Here is a 6,152-nt window from a genome sequence, read left to right on the forward strand (position 1 = left end):
GCTCTTCTGCATACCTTGGTTGTAATGAGTGGTTATTTGAGTTACTGTTGCCTTTCTATCAGCTCGAAACAGTCTGGCCATTCTCCTCTGACCTCTGGCATCAACAAGGCATTTTTGCCCACAGAACTGCTGCTCACTGGATGTTTTCTATTTTTCTGACCATTCTTTGTATACCCTAGAGATTGTTGTGTGTGAAAATCCCAGTAGATCAGCAGTTTCTGAAATACTCAGACCAGCCTGTCTGCCACCAACAACCATGCCATGTTCAAAGTCACTTAAATCATCTTTCTTCCCCATTCTGATGCTCAGTTTGAACTTAAGCAGATCATCTTGACCATGTCTACATGCCTAAATGCATTGAGATGCTGCCATGTGATTGGCTGATTAGATATTTGCATTAACAAGCAGTTGAGCAGGTCTACCTAATAAAGTGGCCGGTGAGTGTGTATTATTATTTACGTAGTCAAAATAGCTTATATAGTACGATATGACTGGAAACCACAATGCGGCATCATTAGGTCAGATGTACTGAGAAGAAAATGCTGCTTTGAGGCTGTTCGCTCATATGTACATCTAAGGTTAACCAACTCTTTGTACCAAATGTGACCATAATGCAATCTCACCAGTCCATGGAAATAGACTGATTGATATATTAATAATAGTAAAGACAGAATTATACTGTTTTTTTTTTCCCTGGAACAAACAAAACTTTAAAGCAGCGGAATAGTTAGAATTTGTTTTAGCTGGTGTGTTATTCCTTGTTTATAATGAACCTGTTAGCAATTGTTCAAACTCAAACACACACACACACTTTCTGAACCACTTGTCCCAGACAGGGTTGCTGGGAGCCGGAGCCTAACCCGGCAACTCAGGGCATAAGGCTGGAGGGGGAGAGGACACACCCAGGCTGGGACACCAGCCTGCCACAAGGCACCCCAAGTAGGACTTGAACCCTAGACCCACCAGAGAGCAGGACATGGTCCAACCCACTGTGCCCCTCTATCAAACTCAAACAATTCAAATATATTTGAAAATGATTGTAAGAATTTGTAAAATATGGGGGGGGGTTTGCATTTTCCCCTGCAGGTATCCATAGCATTAAGACATTCGACCATTTATCAGTTCAGAGTGGAGGATCTGCTACCATCCCATGTCATTATGAGGAAAAATACAAAAACCACATAAAATACTGGTGTAAAGGCCTGTTATTCGCAATCTGTAGTACCGTAGTGCGCAGTGACTCATCAGAGAGTGAAGGTGATGTGTCCATCGCTGATGACCCCGACCAGTTGGTCTTCAGTGTGACCATGAGGAACCTACAACGGTGGGACACCAACAGGTATTGGTGTGCTGTGGAGATTGGTGGAATTACTGTCAAAGATGATCATGCATCTATTTTCTTGACTGTACATACAGGTAAGAATGCAATATTGTTGAATTTTCTGTTGTAAAATTTAGTGTAAAATGACTATTTTACGGCAAACCTAATTTAAATATTTTATTTTCCATCTTGCAGGATCTACACTGTAGTATTTCTACCGAATGTTAGTATTAGTATTTATAGCACCTCTTCCAAGCATTAATAAAACAGATGTCTCTTGATTAAAAAATGTAGATATAGGAATAATTCAACAAAAAATACTGTAAGCCTTTTTTTAAATTTATTCACACACACACACACACATATTTTCAGAACCACTTGTCCCATACGGGGTCACGGAGCCTACCCGGCAACACAGGGCGTAAGGCCAGAGGGGGAGGGGACACACCCAGGACGGGAGGCCAGTCCATCGCAAGGCACCCCAAGCGGGACTCGAACCTCAGACCCACTGGAGAGCAGGACCCGGTCCAACCCACCGCGCCACTGCGCCCCCCCAAAATTTATTGATTTTTCATAAAATTTTTATCCAGTGTAAAGTCTGTGCATTCTGGAATCTATCCTGAAAACACTGAGTGTAAGGCAGGAACCTCCATGGGTGTCAGTTCGTCTCAGAACCCTTATTATACTTTTATCATCTTTTATGAATTTGAAGCAACATAAAAAATCTACTTTCAAATTACTGACAATAAAAATTTTGTCTCCACAACCTGCTAGTGAATTCGCTGTGTTCTGACTGGTGCTGGTGTGCTGTAGAAATAACAGGGGAAACAGATGATAGTGCCTTTTTGCCAATTATTATTATTATTATTATTATTATTATTATTCCTGTTTCAGTGTATAATGTAATAAAGGTGTAAGTCTAAAACAAAACACACTTAAGGTAGTGTATCGTACAGGAACAGTGGTGAGGTGTGTGGCGGTCGTGGCAGAACTTCTACCTTTTCTTTTCATGTTCCATATTTAACTTACAAACACAAATCTTTTTCTAATTAAATGAATGAAACAATACACACACACACACACATTTTCTGAACCGCTTGTCCCATACGGGGCCGCAGGGAACCGGAGCCTGCCCGGCAACACAGGGCGTAGGGCCAGAGGGGAGGGGACACACCCAGGACAGGAACACCAGTCCATCACAAGGCACCCCAAGCGGGACTTGAACCCCAGACCCACTGGAGAGCAGGACCCAGTCCAACCCACTGCGCCACCGCACCCCCCTAGAAACAATATATTTTCAGAAAATTTGATTTTTTTTGAGTCTTAATGATGAGGCACAATACATGGAAAAGGATTTTATTACTGTTGTAGGAAATAAGGGTGCTGTACATATTTTCATACGATGGGCTAACAGTGTCTAGGAGGGGAACGCCTGTGTGTCACTGCGCTGCGGCAGGTTGTGCTGTTGTCTCAAAGTGCCTCTTTGATGGTTCGGTCCCGGCTCAGCCAGCGAGGAGACGAGACGTCCTCCCCCGTTCACATTGGTTTGTTCTAGCTGCTCCAGCTTCTTCACAGGTCCACAGTTGTGTGTTTTCAGTAAACTGGTGACTCTACGGTGCCCTTAGTGTGAGAGAGACTGTGTTACGTTGCTCTGGTTCACAGATGAGGGGGTGTGGTGGCGCAGTGGTGCAATGGGTTGGACCACAGTCCTGCTCTCTGGTGGGTCTTGGGTTTGAGTCCTGCTTGGGGTGCCTTGTGATGGACTGGCGTCCCGTCCTGGGTGTGTCCCTTCCCCCTCCGGCCTTACGCCCTGTGTTACTGGGTGGGCTCCGGTTGTGTGTGTGTGTGTGTGTGTGTGTGTGTGTGTGTGTGTGTGTGTGTGTGTGTGTGTGTGTGGTTCACAGATGAGTGAGTAACTAGAGTATCAAGCAATGTAACTCACCATAGATGAAAAGGTGTTGGCAAAAGAAGACAGACTATTCATTGTAAATTGGTTTGTATGCTAAGTGAATAAATGTTAACATCAACCCCTTATAAAAAGGACAATATCCATTCACTGTTAATAACTGATTGTCTGAAGAGGGTGACAGTGGTTCATAGTGCATGCAAAGCAGCAATGTTCACAAACTGCCCAGTCATGTGGAATAAACCATTATTGACCACAGTCATGGAACCAAAAAATGAATAAAATCATAATAAAACACAGCTCATGACAAAGACTTGAGCAGCAAGGCATCATGGGAAGACAACCTCTACCCATATACATTAGGGTTTTTTTTTTTTTTTTTGTTTACAACTAATTTTCAAACTGCAATTTACAGGAGAAAAATTCACAACTACACAACAGACAGGACTGACTTTTTCTTCAACCCTTGTAATGCAGAGTTCTACCACAATTAAGGGCAACAGCAACACACTGAGGTAAGACGTCCGATAAATTAATCTAGAGCAGAGTTATTTCAGTTAGTAAGAAGAATGTATTCCCAAAAAATCACAGTACAAAAGTGCTGTGATATGTGTTCGAATGGTACATTTTTCACAAGCTATGCAGTTACCTTTATTTATTTGGGTAATGCATTTCTCAAAGTGAAATGCCCACTTCAGTAACATAAAAAACCAAAAAAGAACATGCATTGTACTCATTTTATTTCCAATATTATAAACTAAACTTGGGGTTCCACAGTGGTGTAGCAGGTATCACTGCCACCTCACAGTGCCTGGGTTGTTCAAGCTTAGGTTTGAATCTGCCTCTGTCTGTGTGTAGTTTGCATGTTCTTCTGCGTTTCCTCCAGGCGCTCTGGTTTCCTCCCACAGTAAAATACATATGTTTCAGATAAATCGGTGCATCTGAATTGGTCTGGGTGAAATACCTGTGTGTGTGCGTGTTTACATCGCATTACTTTATAAATATTTCAATGACCTTCCAGAGTTTAATGTAATATATTTGGCACTCTACAGTGTCACATCGAACAGTTAGCAAAATACAGGTTTCTATCAAAAGGAACTGTCTTCTACGAGAGCTCAAAGTTAGAAACAATTCATTTGTAAATTTCTGTCACAAGCTGGCAACACCTTTGAAAAACAAAGACCCTCAGTTAGAAATACACACCAGCCAATGTGAGGGAACAAATTACACACACACTTTCTAAGCTGCTTGTCCCATACAGGGTTGTGGGGAGCCAGAGCCTAAACTGGCAACTCAGGGCATATAGCTAGAGGGAGGGAGGACACACACAGGATGGGACATCAGTCCATCACAAGGCACCCTCAGAAGGGTTTGAACCCCAGACCCACTGGGGAGCAGGACCCACTGCACCACTGCAGCCTCCCTAGAACAAATTACATTTGCTTATAAATTCAAACCTTCTTTAAAGGAACTTGGACCTGAGTAGGGAGGGATGCTGGCATAGTGGGTTGTGCTGGTGCTTCTCAGTTCCTTCTGCATTTGAAACGTGTGTGTGTGTGTGTGTGTGTGTGTGTGTGTGTGTGTGTGTGAATGATTGTATTGTGATGGACTGGCATGTTGTCATGGGTGGATCCCAACTTGAGCTCTATACCTATACGATAGGCTCAGGACCATTATGACTCTGCTTTAGGAAAAGCATTTACTTTGAATGAATGAATGAATGAATGAATGAATGAATGAATGAATGAAATATCTGATGTTATCCAGTAGGGGGCACATCATGCAAATACTTTCCTCCATTGCTGTTGCCCTGGTCTACTTGATCTGCTCTATCATAGCAGTGCAGAAGACTTGGACCTACTGGAGTAAGTCAGTGTCGTATTTTAATATTTTGTATTTCTGTTCTTCACCTGTTAAAACAGTATCAGATCTATACATGTTGAACAAGCATGGTGTATCCTTATTGTTGTTGCAATTGCAGAGCTGACACTTCCACTCAAATATATTTATGATCTCAAGTTTTGATATTGTTGCATCCTTTTCTAAGCAGTATAACAATTGAAACCAACAACTTCCAGGCAATAAATGTGTCACTGCTACATTGACTGCTTGTGACAGAAGTAATTTGTATCTCATTGTTCCATTTGCAGGACAGGGACATGGGGGATTCTCTGCAAAGTGTAAGAAATGCAAGAACTTTGGGGAAAATATGGCTGCACCTCAGGACAAAAGTGCAGTGGACATGCCAGGAGCTCTGGACCCTTTTACAGTGACTTACACTGTACCCATGGGCAGAGAAACAGTAGGTGCAGGTGTGGCCAAGTAAAAGATAAAGCCCTGGCCGGGACTGCGGGAGTCGAATCTTTGGATGCACGAGACGCCCCCTATGAGGGTCACAGAAGGCTGAAGAATGAAAAAGAAGGGCCATACTGACTGGGGTTTGGAGAGAAAGAGAAAACATGCTCCACTTAGTGGTTTAACCTGGTCATGCTGGTCCCTTTGAAAAGAAACAAGATTTAATACATGCAGAACTGGGAAATTTAAAAAAATATATACACATATTACAAAGGTAGTTTTGGTAAATTCAGGTAATGGATTTTCATTATTATTACTCTAAAGTGAATGGAAACTGGTATATTATGAGGTACTTTGAAATCCTTCATGTTAGCACAAGGGGTAGAATGTAGACATGTTAGCTCAAGTATTATTTACTGCATTAAGGAATGGATATAAGTGCATTACTGCTTTGAACAATAAGCTGCTATTATGAAGTTTTCTGGAAAGTTGAAAAATGTTCAGAATTTTTGATAATTGTGTCTAAACAATTGAGAACTTTGAGACCTTCAGACCAGACTGGAAGACCTCACTGTTCCCGAAAACGTTCAAAGTGTCAGTCTCACACCGATAGCTCGCACCCTGACGAAA

The sequence above is a fragment of the Scleropages formosus genome, chromosome 9 (assembly GCF_900964775.1).
Source record: "Scleropages formosus chromosome 9, fSclFor1.1, whole genome shotgun sequence".
NCBI lineage: Eukaryota > Metazoa > Chordata > Actinopteri > Osteoglossiformes > Osteoglossidae > Scleropages > Scleropages formosus.